General features: G+C 49.9%; 1 long non-coding RNA gene across 4 annotated transcripts in view; it reads left to right on the top strand.

Annotated features, from left to right (window-relative positions):
* Positions 1-4,174, top strand: part of LOC146046158 (uncharacterized) — a 38,634-nt gene extending 34,460 nt beyond the window's left edge. For 3 of the 4 annotated variants that reach the window (XR_014465763.1, XR_014465762.1, XR_014465764.1), the window contains one exon: positions 1,794-4,174. This is a non-coding gene — a long non-coding RNA (uncharacterized LOC146046158). Of the gene's footprint in view, positions 1-1,682; positions 1,716-1,793 lie in introns of those variants that run through there. The other variant, XR_014465765.1, reaches the window with a different exon arrangement.
* Positions 4,175-13,364: the final 9,190 nt, after the last annotated feature.

The raw sequence follows: 13,364 nt of genomic DNA, 5'->3' as shown, positions 1-13,364 counted from the left end.
TGCCCACACCAGTTGCCGACAGTAGTACCGCTGCCTACACACGTGCCCACACCAGTTGCCGACATTAGTTGCGCTGCATATAGATGTGCCCACACCAGTTGCCGACATTAGTAGTGCTGCCTATACACGTGCCCACACCAGTTGCCGATGTCAGTAGTGCTGCCTATACACGTGCCCACATCAGCTGCCGACATTAGTAGCGTTGCCTATATGCGTGCCCACACCAGTTGCCGACTTTAGCAGAGCTGCCTATATACGTGCCCACACCAGTTGCCGACATTAGTAGCACTGCCTACACATGTGCCCACACCAGTTGCCGACATTAGTAGTGCTGCCTACACATGTGCCCACACCAGTTGCTGACATTAGTAGTGCTGCCTACACACGTGCCCACATCAGTTGCCGACATTAGTACACTCACACTTTACAATGGTGGCAGCTTATCCTGTCCTGTTTCCTGTTGTCTTCAGGCAGTCTTGCTCCCTTGTAGCTCCGCCCCTTCTGGACCGTGTAGCCACGCCCCCTCCGTCCATGTAGCTCCGCCCCCTTTCGGCCCCTGCCGATGACCAGCTGATAATGAGCCAGGAGGGATCTCTGTGCCTCCGACGCTGCTGCCTGTGATGAAGTGTGACAGGCGCAGCAGCAGCAGCCGGCAGGCATGGAGGACAGCAGAGGATGTACAGCAGGGAGGGCGCCTCTCCTGCCCGGCGCCTACCTGCTTTGCATCCTCTGCTGAGTGGGTAGCGCCGGCCCTGTGTGCAGCCACTGTGCGCAAACCCAGTTAGTGTGCGCCTATGGAGACTTGCGCCCTTCCGTGTGTGGAGTGATGGGACGTGGGGAAGGGAGGGTGCAATATGGGGAAGTATCTGTGACCAGATGCAGGCCTGCAGAAATATGCATACACGTATGTTAGGGTGTGATGCCTTGATGTGAGAGGACTCGGTATGTGTGGCCCCTGTAGATAGCAGGACTAGTATATGCTGTATGCCCGAGGTATTAGGGGTAGGGTTACTCTTGGGGTTCGGCTCTAGAGCTGCTCTAGAGCAGGCCTGGCCAACCTTTGACTCTCCAGCTGTTGTGAAACTACAAGTACCAGCATGCCTCGCCACAGATTTGCTATTAGGGATTGCTAAACCTGTGGCAGGGCATGCTGGGATGCGTAGTTTCACAGCAGCTGGAGAGCCAGATTGGCCAGATCTGCTCTAGAGTGGATTAGGATTAGGCTGAGGGAGGAGCCAGTTAGGGAGAGACTGCGCAAGGGGATGGTACAATACTTACCGGTACCCATCTGCTTTCTGAACATCAGGATCCTGACTGCAGGTGTCTTATATACCCTCCCAGTTAAACTGTGACTGGTTTAAATGTAAGGCCTACATTCCATTTTGCACATTTTACCCCATACAAAATATAATTGAAATGTCTTTATTGTAGGACATATTGCTGCCAAACCTTTACTAAATGTTTGAAGTCATTAAACTGGGTTGTGAGATGGTTTCACAATGAAATATGGCAGTAAGCGGTGAGCAACTCTGAGGACATGGAAGTTACATTGGGAAGAATGCAACATGCAAAAGCTGCTCTCCCTGTAATATTTAATAGAAATTGGTGAGGTGATTGTTAACCTTTCCCTAACCCTTTATTTTCACCAAACGATTTTGAGAAGACAAAATCTCAGCGTGAACAAGAAGCTGATTATAAGTGCCTGGTACAACATGGTGGGTGACTGTCCTTCCTCCGCTGCTGGGTGCGATGGTGCGGTGCTTACTCCTGTCCTTTTATTCCTCTCCTCCTAGGGGATGTCTATACATCAGAAGGTCACAGATGAGCGGACACAGAACCCCAGCGGCACTCAGTCTTTCCTAGCCCAGCAGAGATTGGCCACCAATGCCCGTCGCGGACAGATCTCCCGCCCCCACTCGCTCCTCCCCAGATACACAAACGCTGAGAAGCGCCAGAGCTTGTCCTGACCCTCCCCTACACAGTGATTGGATAGAGCTGGGAGCTAGGTGTCTTATAAGCTACTAGTCTGTGTAGGGAGACGGGTGACTGGGACTAACCTGCCGCTATTGGTAGGTAACACTCCTGCCAGCCTAGTGGTCCTGATCTTTTGTTTTTATAAAAGTCCTTCTGTTGGGGATTCGCCTTTTTAACTGTTGCTGCCTCATTTTTACCCCCGGTGGGAACTAGCGTGTCCCTTTAACAGCCTCCGGCCCTACAAGGAACGGGAGACTCGCCCCGTCCGACACTACAATGCTTTTCCCCCTCTTCATCCGCCCTAGAAGCTACCAGTGCCTACACAGATGTCCGATACACATGCTGTGAGGAGAAGTCGCCCTTTAAACAATGTTATTACCTGGGGGGTGGGAGAACATAAGGGAAATCTATGTTTATTTGTAAAGCACTAAGAATAAGTACAGACCCATAATTGTCATATTGATATGTTGGAGGGTGTAGCAGAAAAGTTCAGTCTGTAAATGTCTTGTCAGAGAAAAACAATCAAGTCACTTAAATGACCCCAAACTTGCTGTATTTAATTGTGAATGGTACGTTTATAGTGGTGCAGCACAGCCTTGTGGCCAATAAGGGTTACTGCACCCAGTTTGGATGACATTTTAATGACTACAATGTTTTTTACTTCTGTGTACGACTGATGCACTTTAACCAAAGACCTATCCCAGGGTTGCCGACCCTCCCGGAATTTGCGGGAGTCTCCCGAAAATTGGGTCCCCCTCCCGGCCCCCCGGAAGGGTGGGCAACCCTCCCGGAATCAGGGGGACCCCTACTGAGCCCCCCCGATCGCGGCATTTAAATGCCGCAATCCGCGGGTCTCAGAGGAGGGGGCGCAGCTAAAATGGCACAATCGTGTCATTTTAGCCCCGCCCCCTCCATGGAGATCAGTTATATCGGCTATTTGCCGTAATAGGGGCGGGGCTTAAGCCCCACCCCCAAACTCGTAATGAAAGATTCCTCTCCTGGCTTCTCCCGGAGAGGATTTTTTTGCAAGTCGGCAACCCTGACCTATCCTTAGACCACATAGCCGCCACCTACTCATTATATAATGGACTACTGCATGGTCCCTGTAGCAGGTGTCTTTAGAACCCTCGTATGGGTTCTGAGCGATTCGCTGTCACAAGGACCCTGCAACACTCCGCTGGCTGCAGTCTCTCAGGACAGCCACATGCTGTACGGAGCAATTGCAGCAGGAAGCATCTGATAAATGACCGGGTGCTTCTGCTTTTTATTCCCTTGTTATTAGCGTTCACGTAGGTCCAGGATTATTTGAAACTAGATAACGATGTGGTCATGTGGTTTCAGAAGTAAGTCTGGTCACCGTCCTTGGACGTCATACTCTGACAAAAGCCACAAAAATAGTTTTTGTCTACCTGATATTTTTTCCCCCGTTAAGGTCACGTTACTTATTAGTGGCAGTTCTGGGGACTGGATATTTGCTATTTGTTGGAGTTTGGGCTGATCTTCGAGTCTCTAAGACCCTAATATAATACATGTGGCAGCTTCTACTGTAATTGCATTTCCAGCTCAGTTCTCACCTGCCTTTGCTGCCAGCTTGCTGATTTTTTAGTCTTTGTGTGAGTTAACGCGTTTCGCTGTAACTGTGAGTTGTTGGGATTTAATTTTTTTCACAGCTGTTTACTTTTTTCTTTTTATTTATATGTAACTTAAACTGTGACGTGCTGGCAATGTAATACTATCCTTCCTCACAATGTATTTTATTTTCTATCTACTTTATTTATATGTACAGTATTTTGTGTTGAACCCACTTTTTCCATTTTAGGTACTCAGGGGTGTAGCTGTAGCCTAAAATGTGTCATGGGAGAAATTTCACCTTTTTTTTCCCCCGTTGTTTACTGCTCACCAATCAGTTTGGCCCCATTTAAAATATACTGTAACGAGTTAGATTAATTGTAAGAGGTGCAGTACCTTCTTGTCATCTTTAGATGGCACTGTATGCTTCACAGTCCATGAGTTCAGGGCAATAGCATCAAGTGTTATTCTTGTCTTCATCAGTATTGCTTGACTACTGCATAATGAATTAGCCTGGGAAGGAAGTGTCCATCGGAGGGATTTCCACACTGCTGATTCACCTGTACGAATGTTTTAAACAATTTTGTCTACTTTTATACACTACAAATAAAGTTTTGTAATGCTCTTTTTATCTTGCAAAGTCTGTGGCCTCCTCATTATCCTATTCAGGGGTGGGGCATATCTTAATGGGAGGAGGAGGAGGGGTTGGGGGTAATTGATTAATGCGACATCTTGTGTCCTACGCTGGCATCAAGCACAAGACTCTGGGGTATCCAGTGATTTCTCCTTCATCCACTAGGTGTCACTGGAGTTACACTGGGGAATAGAAGGTGACCATAGGGAGCAAAGATTAGCGTGGCTAACTCCTCCCTCCTCACAGGTCAGTCTTAGTTTGTGCCCGCAAGGGAGCGGACACACTTTTGCTCTCAGAGCACTTCAAGATATTTTTATAGCAGCTGCAAAAAATTTTCTTCGCAGAGGACAGGCACTTTCTGTCTGCTATGTGGGAGCCTGCCGGAGGCAGCCTGCCGCTGCCAAGGTTTGCGCCCGGCTCCCTGGCTGCAGAGACCACCGTCTCTGGAGTGAAACGGGCGCCGCCCACCAAAGCGTGCGCCGAGATCCTCCCACAGCCTCACCGCCGACGGCAGAGCTGCAGCTGGTGAGTATTCCCTGCCACCGCCATTAGTGGCGGTGGTCAGAGCTCAAAAATTAGGTTTTAAACCTGGTGCCAGGGAGAAGCAGAGCTGCTTAGCGGGGGCTATCCCCAGCGCTCTGTCACGAGCGGCGGCCATCTTTTTTCACATTGACGCCGCTACTACTGCTGGGGGCTCTCCTGTACCACTGCAGCTCCACCAAAGGCTGCAAGTACACCCCTATAGCAGCCTAGTATGTAGTTGTACTACTAGGTAGGTACACTTAGGCAGTAACACTGCCAGTGGCAACAGTGGACTGAGTAAATAATACTGGCAACCTCTATTCACAGTATTCAGTGCAGGCAGCACCAGTGGACTGTATTTCTCTTTCAATGGTCCTGGTGACACAGCTCAACACTGGGATGTAGGAGGGTCCGAAGGAGCCAGGCACCTATCCTAAAGTTTTAGAGGGTAGGCTCCTCCCCTACTGCATCCCTGGACTCTTCAGTTCGTGTTAGGTGCCCACTGGAGTGGGTGCTATTCTAAAGGGCTGCAGGAGCAGCCGAAGAATTAGAGTAGTTAGGGGATTTTTATTATTTTATTAACTTTTACCCTAGCTAGGTAGGCACAGTGTGAGGATTCTCATAGTGAATCCTCACACTGCTTGCGCAGCAGGAGCTGACAGAAGCGCGTCCTGTCAGCTCACTGTGCACAGGGGAGACACTGTCTGGTCTCCCTGTGCAGCGCTTATAGCCTTTTCTAGAAGGCTGCCTGGGCTCCGGAGTACCCTGAAACCGGCTCCACGTTTAGGTGGGGATCATGGGGGACAGGCGCTCCGTGATGGCGGCGGCCATTTTATGCGGAGCTTACACGCTGAGCTCCTAGATGAGAGGACAGCAGCGTTGTGACAGGCATGTTCCAAGTGATCCCCATTTGAGGGGGAGACACTGGAACGAGGAAATCCTACCTAAGGAGCGGCTTGCTGGGGGTGGTTGGCGCCAAAAGGTCACGGACCCCGCAGCAGCAGGGACCTGTGGTCTCTTCCTTCACTCTGACTTTGGCGCCTTTCAGAACGCTTGCAGCGGAGCTGAGCTGGCTTACTGATCCTGGCAGAGTGACTTGGATTTCCTGGGCATCGCTTCCCCGCAGTTGAAACCAACAGACAGATAAGTGGCTGGGTGCATTGCTCTGTATAAACGCTTGTACATTGTTTGCACTGTGTATACTGATAGATATACATTTATCACTTGCATCATGTCTGAGCATCAGGCTGTGGTTTTGGGGGAGGGAGCCCTTAATGCACTGAGCGCGTGCAATGTTTGCACACAAAAGTTTGTCCCTGAGCAGATGGCCAAGGGGGGCTTATGTATTACTTGCGCTGATGTGAGACCCATGGGCAGTGATCCCCATAGGGCAGAGCAGATGGAACCTGCGTGGGCCAGGGCCCTAGGCAGGTCAGTAAACGCTTTGGTGCAGCTTTTGGACAGGCAGAGTGATGGGCTGGTGGAATCACAGAGACCTATGCCATCATCTCAGCAGTCGTCTGGCTCCTTGCCTCTTACCCAGGCAGATCCTGCACTTATCCAGGTGATGCAGGATACTGCAAAAGGCATTAACAGGTTCAGTGAAATGCTGGACAAAATGGATGATGTGGCAGGGACCCCTAAAAGGTCTTATGCTTTAACTACTGTGGTAGATGAAGAGGAAGGAGAGTATACTGACATCCCCTGGGATCAGGGTGATGATTTGGAAGAGAACTCTGCTGCTGGTATAGAGGATCTCATTGTAGCTGTAAAGCAGGCTTTAAAGCTGACTGTGGAGGATAAGACTCCTGTTAAAGGTGTTTTTAAGCGACAGCGGAAGGAGGCTGTTACTTTTCCTTCAGATGAGGGGTTACAGGAATTGTTAGAAGGGGCTTGGAAAACTCCTGATAAGAGGCTTCAGATGCCAAAACGATTCCTTAATCTGTACCCCATGCCAGAGTCTCATGCGGAGCTCTGGGAAAGGGTCCCAGTTGTGGACGCTTCAGTGGCACGTTTGTCCAAGGCTACTTTATTACCAGTACAAGGCGGTGCAGCTTTTAAAGATTCTGTGGATAAAAAGCTGGAGGGAAACCTCAAGGCTATCTTTGAAGGGGTGGGGTTTACCTTACGACCCCTTATTGCTTCAGCCTGGGTTTCTAAGGCCATGATTGAGTGGGCTGGTGAATTATGCACCATGCTGCAGGCTGACCCGGGTGCATTACTGCTTGCAGAAAAGATTAAGGCAGCAGCAGAATATGCAGTTGAAGCAGAGGAGGAAGCTATTAAAATGGCAACCAGAGTGTCCACAGTCTCCATTAATGCCAGGAGAGTGCTTTGGCTTAAAGCCTGGGAAGCAGACAATGAGTCCAAGAAGGCTCTGGAAACATTAGCCTTCAAAGGAAAGGTACTCTTTGGTACCGAATTAGAGGAGATTATAAAACAGGCCACAGGCGGCAAAAGTACATTCCTGCCGGCCTCCTCAGCAAAGCAGACATCCAGATTTTCTGCTTTTAAGCCGTCCTTTCGGCCCTCCCCTAGAGGTGGTGCGTCCTTTCGGGGACAGTCTTTCAGGGGAAGGTTTCAGCCCTCTAGAGGCAAGACACAAAAGTCAAAATTTGGCTCCTTTCACAAGAAGCCTGCCAATAAAGGAGAGGATAAACCCTCTGCATGACTGTCAGGGGCTTTGCCCGACAGTGACAAAAGTGGGCGGGCGTCTCACACACTTCAGGGACGCTTGGGCTTCTCTAGGCCAGGATGCCTGGGTGCTAGACATCATAACACAGGGTTACAAAATCCCTTTCAGAGGGCCACCTCCGAAGAGGTTCATTCCCACATCCTTACCAAAGGAGGCACGGCTGCGTACAGCTCTTGTGAGAGCAGCGCACTCCCTTTTGGAAAAAGGGGTGGTTACACTAGTCCCCAAGACAGAGTGGAAGAAAGGCTTTTACTCCACGCTGTTCCTGGTGCCCAAACCAGACGGGTCTTTCAGACCAATACTAAATTTGAAGTCTCTAAATGTTCATTTATGGGTAGACCATTTCAAAATGGAGTCTCTACGGTCAGTACTACTGAGTTTGGACCAGGGAGAATTTTTGGCGTCCATGGATGTCCAGGACGCATATTTGCACGTTCCTATACACCCGGAGCATCAGACCTTGTTGAGGTTTGCCATAGGAGACCTGCATTTACAATTCCGGGCGTTACCCTTTGGGCTAGCAACCGCGCCAAGGGTATTCACAAAGATAATGTCAGTAATGGCGGCGGTGCTGAGGCTCAGGGGAATCACAGTAATACCCTATTTGGACGATCTCCTGTTCAAAGCAGAGTCAGCAGCCATGCTGCAGAGTCACTTGGCAGAGGCCATCAGTTTTTTGCAGGCTCACGGCTGGATTTTAAATTTGCAAAAATCTCAGTTGGTACCGTCACAAAGGCTCCAATTCTTGGGAGTCATACTGGACACCCATCTTCATCGGGTATTCCTCCCGGAGGTAAAGGCCAGGGATCTGGTCACCCTAGTCCAGGAGATTCTCAGGGCTCAGAGCATTTCAGTATGGAGGTGCCTCAAGCTCCTGGGGAAGATGGTGGCGTCATTCGAGACGCTTCAATTTGCCAGGTTCCACTCTCGGAGGTTCCAATGGAACATTTTGTCAGCCTGGTCAGGAAACACTTTGACCATGAAATCCGAGATGATAGTGCTGTCTTCGGACACCCGAGAATCCTTGAAATGGTGGACAGAAGTAGATTCCCTTCAGTGGGGTCGGTCATTACAGACCTGGGACTGGTTGATAGTAACTACCGACGCCAGTCTCAGGGGCTGGGGGGCAATAGTCCTGGATCTCAGGCTCCAGGGCCTGTGGACGGCAGAGGAATCAGCGTTACCAATCAACATCTTGGAGCTGAGAGCTGTCTGGAAAGTGATTTCCTTGGCGGGAGACAGGTTACAGAACCTCCCTTTGAGGATTCAGACCGACAATGCCACAGCTGTGGCGTATCTGAATCACCAGGGAGGTACACGCAGCAGATTGGCCATGTGGGAGGTATCCAGAATCTTCCTATGGGCGGAACAGAATGTTCCAGCTGTATCGGCTATATTCATCCCAGGAATAGAGAATATAGAAGCCGACTTCCTGAGCAGGGAGGAGCTCAAGGAAGGGGAATGGAGCTTACACCCTCAGGTGTTTCAACAAATCACTTCGATGTGGGGAACTCCGGATGTGGACCTGATGGCATCCAGGATCAACCGTCAGGTGCCCAGGTTCTATGCCAGAACAAGGGATCCACTAGCGGAGGCAGTGGATGCCATGACTATTCAATGGCAGGGAGATCTCCTTTATGCATTCCCACCAGTACCAATGTTACCGAGACTTCTGAAGAAAATACAGGGGCAGAAGGTTCCAGTGATCTTAGTGGCCCCAGATTGGCCAAGGAGATCCTGGTACTCGAGGCTTCAGAGGTTGTCTGTGGACTCATGGCGTCTACCTCTGAGACCAGACCTTCTAAGACAAGGCCCATTCAATCACCTGGATTCAGATCGATTGATTTTGACGGCCTGGCTATTGAAACCACCATTTTGAAAAGAAAAGGGTTTTCTGAGGCAGTAGTACAGACGATGATAAAAGCCAGAAAAGCTGTATCTTCGGCAAATTATTATAGAGTCTGGAAGACTTATATTCGATGGTGTGAGAGAAGAAAGGCTCATACATCTCATTTTAAGCTATCAAGAATGATGGAATTTTTACAAGATGGTTTTTCATCGGGCCTAAGCCTTCAGTCACTGAAGGTGCAGATTTCGGCCTTGTCCATCTATTTCCAGAAAAAGATAGCCATTTTGCCGGAAATTCAAACCTTTTTACAAGGAGTATCCAGGTTGAAACCTCCATACAAGCAACCAGTAGCACCTTGGGATCTATCACTGGTTTTGGAATGCCTTCAAAAGGCACCTTTTGAACCTTTAAGGTCGGCTGACTTTAAGTTTCTCACGTGGAAGCTAGTGTTTTTGTTAGCAGTAGCATCTGCTAAAAGGGTGTCAGAGCTGGGAGCCTTGTCATGCAAATCTCCCTTCTTAATTTTTCACGATGACAGGGCTGTTCTGAGAACAGTGCCGCAATTTTTACCGAAGGTAGTCTCTGCCTTCCATTTAAATCAGGAGATAGTTCTACCTGTGTTTCAACCCCCAGAGGGTTCCAAGAAAAGGGACAAGTTGAAGACTTTGGATGTTGTGCGTGCCTTACGCATATATGTGGACAGAGTGAAGAGTGTTAGGAAAACTGACACTTTATTGGTATTGTATGACGTACATAAAATTGGTTGGCCTGCATCTAAGCAGACCATTGCTAGGTGGTTGCGTTCTGTGATAGCCTTTGCATACACCAAAGTGGGTAGGCCTGTACCGGCCAGAATAAATGCGCATACCACCAGGTCAGTTGCTACCTCTTGGGCGGTCCGACATGGGGCCACAGCTGAGCAGGTTTGCAGAGCTGCCACTTGGTCATCTGTTCACACATTTGCCAAATTCTATAGATTCCATGAGTTCGCGTCGGAGGACGCATCATTCGGGCGAGCAGTGCTGAGAGCTGCAGACCTGAGCGTACCCTCCCAAAGGACCGGCTCTGGAACGTCCCAGTGTTGAGCTGTGTCACCAGGACCATTGAAAGAGAAAAAGGGATTTTTGTAAGAACTTACCGTTCGAATCCCTTTCTCTGATATGGTCCTGGTGACACAGCGATCCCTCCCTTACGCTCAGTAAGTATGCCAGAAGTTTCATGATGTTCATGTTAAAATGGTTAAAAGTTAACAGTTTTCTGTTATAAAATGTGCATATAATATGTGCAAGCGTTTGTACTGAGTTATGTATTCCAGTGGCTTTGAAAGATTGAACTGAAGAGTCCAGGGATGCAGTAGGGGAGGAGCCTACCCTCTAAAACTTTAGGATAGGTGCCTGGCTCCTTCGGACCCTCCTACATCCCAGTGTTGAGCTGTGTCACCAGGACCATATCAGAGAAAGGGATTCGAACGGTAAGTTCTTACAAAAATCCCTTTATAATTCAATTAATTAAGTATTAATAATATAGCAGCCTAGTAGGTAGAGAAAATAATACGGTACTTGTGTAGTTTCACGGCGCCAGTATGGCGCCATGCGTCTGAGTCCCCTTGCGGGGCTCGGTGGCTCACTACGCTCGCCACGCTGTTTAAAATCAACTCCATACCAACATGGATAGTGGAGGTATGAACTATCCATGTTGGCATGGAGTTAAGTTACTTTTTTTAATATAGTTTGCGTAGAACCCGGAAGTAGCACGGCGCCATGCTGGCGCCGTGAAACTACACAAGTACCAATAATACTACTACTAAGTAGGTAGGCAGGCAGTAGCACTGCCAGTGGTCACCACAAAAGGTAGTTATTACACACCACCAGTAGCTTTATGCAGTGCACCAGCAGAATTTATAATTATTAATTTTATTATTAGGTACTGCTTGTCACTGGCACACGTCAGTGCACCAGCAGCATGGAATTATTTTTTACAGTCCCACGCAGCACAAGTATTATTTTTTAATTAAATTAGATATAGCAGCCTTGTATGTACTAGGTAGGTACACTTAGGCATTAGCACTGCCAGTGGCAACAGTAGACTGAGTAACTAAATAATACTGGCAGATTCACTGCAGGCAGCACCAGTGGACTATATATATAATATCATTAATTAATTATTAATATAATATATAATATTACAGCACAGCACCAAAGGTAGGCCCCAGCACAGAGGAGACAGTAGTACTACAAGTACACAGTTAGACTGTCCTCCTTGCTAGGGAGAGCCCACCCTAAGCAGAGAGGAGAACAGAGTACAGCGAATAAAATAATTACAGCACATCACACCAGAGGTAGACCGCACAGAGGAGACAGTAGTACTACAAGTACACAGTTAGACTACACAGCAGCACTGAGAGACAGCCCCAGCGAATAAAAAATATTGCATTCAAGGTCAAGCTCAAGTTTAAGCAGCACCAACACACCCTCTCCCAACCCACTACTAGACTGGAGTGAAGATGGTGGGCGCAGGCGCTATTTAAAGCCTCGCGAAATCCGTCACCGGGAGATGGCGTTCTGACCACGTGGACGGACCCGAGTCAGGCGGGAATCTCCGAGCGCTGCTCGGAACCGGGCTCGGAATGATGACATCCGTGGGGGCTCGGATCTCTGGAATCCGAGTCTGCACATCTCTAGTTCTGACTGGCGAATTTGACAGAACCATGCACAGATCATTGAGATCTGTGTATGGTTCTGTGTTAAAATATGTGTAAAAATAAAAGTGGCGTGGGGTCCAGGGCCGGTTCAAGCCACCTGAGCGCCCCAGGCAGGAGGGGGAAAGGGCGCCCTTGCGCTCATGCTGACCAGCACGGGGGGGCAGCAGGAGACACGGGGGCTCCAGGGGGGACTGCCGCTGACGATCAGCAGGGGGGTGTGGGCGGGCAGCGGGTGCCACCTGCAGATTAGCACTGATCCATGGACGCAGCGGCGACCCACCCGCCCCTCCGCCCGCCGCCCGCTGCACCAACCCCCGCAAACACCCCCATCCCCCGCAGTCTTACCTAGGTTCAGTACGCGCTGGTCCCGGCTCCCTTCTTCTGCTATGAGGACCACCACAAAATGTCCGCCCCCATACAGCAGACAGTTTCAGAGAACTGTCTGCTAAATGGGGGCGGACATTTTGTGGTGGTCCTCATAACAGAAGAAGGGAGCTGGGACCAGCGCGTACTGAACACAGGTAAAGACTGGGGATGGGGGGGGGGTTTTGCAGGGGTTGGTGCGGTGGGCGGCGGGGTGTAACTATAGCACTGCAGCCCCCGGCGCCCGCACATGCATAGCGCCCCCCCCCGCGGTCGCCGGGGCTGCGGTGCTATAGTTACGCCACTGCATGGACGGGCTCCAGGGGGGGCGGGGGTACGGCTTACCTCCTGCTGCTCCCTGCTGGGAGGATGAATAGTACTTGGGCAGGCTTGGCACTGCAGCTGCTTTCTTCTTCCTGCTCTCCTCTGGTGGTGGGAACTTTCCTGCTGCTGCTGCTCCTCCAGCAGCTCAGTACCACCCTCCAGTGGCCTGCCCTGCGTGGGGTCCCCCATCCTGAGCATAACCTGCCCTAGTCTCATTGAGCTGGACCTGGTTTCAAAAACACGGGGGACAAAAATCATAGGGGTCCCCCATATTTCTGAAACCAGCCCCGGACTCCTGGACCGGTCCTGGTTCCAAAAATACGGGGGAGAAAAAAAATTTCAGCCACTATTCCCCCCCCCCCCCCCCCCCGCATATGAGTAGCACTTACTGCGATGATCCTGGCTGATCGCAGGCCGGTGCTGCCGTCAGAGGTCCGCCCTTCCGATGGCAGGTCGCTGGCTTTCATCGCAGGGAGACCTCGAGCATGGGCACTGCGAACTGTGCACGTCTGATGATCACTTGGGCTACCAATTTACAGCCCAGCGAACGAGCGCGAATCTGCCTCATAGGACTGAAGTTTGTCCTTGGGAGGAATCTGCATATTTTTTTAGTCCTGAAATATTCCCCCAAACTAATACAGAGAAAGTATTTAAATAATAATAACTGAATTATTGGCAACTGGAGTTTGATTGCAATACTTATAGTTTATTATGTACATTACTGAAGCCAGTA

This window comes from Crinia signifera, chromosome 11, assembly GCF_055691185.1.
Source record: "Crinia signifera chromosome 11, ASM5569118v1, whole genome shotgun sequence".
Classification (NCBI taxonomy): Eukaryota; Metazoa; Chordata; class Amphibia; order Anura; family Myobatrachidae; genus Crinia; species Crinia signifera.
This window is presented reverse-complemented; position numbering and strand designations above follow the sequence as displayed.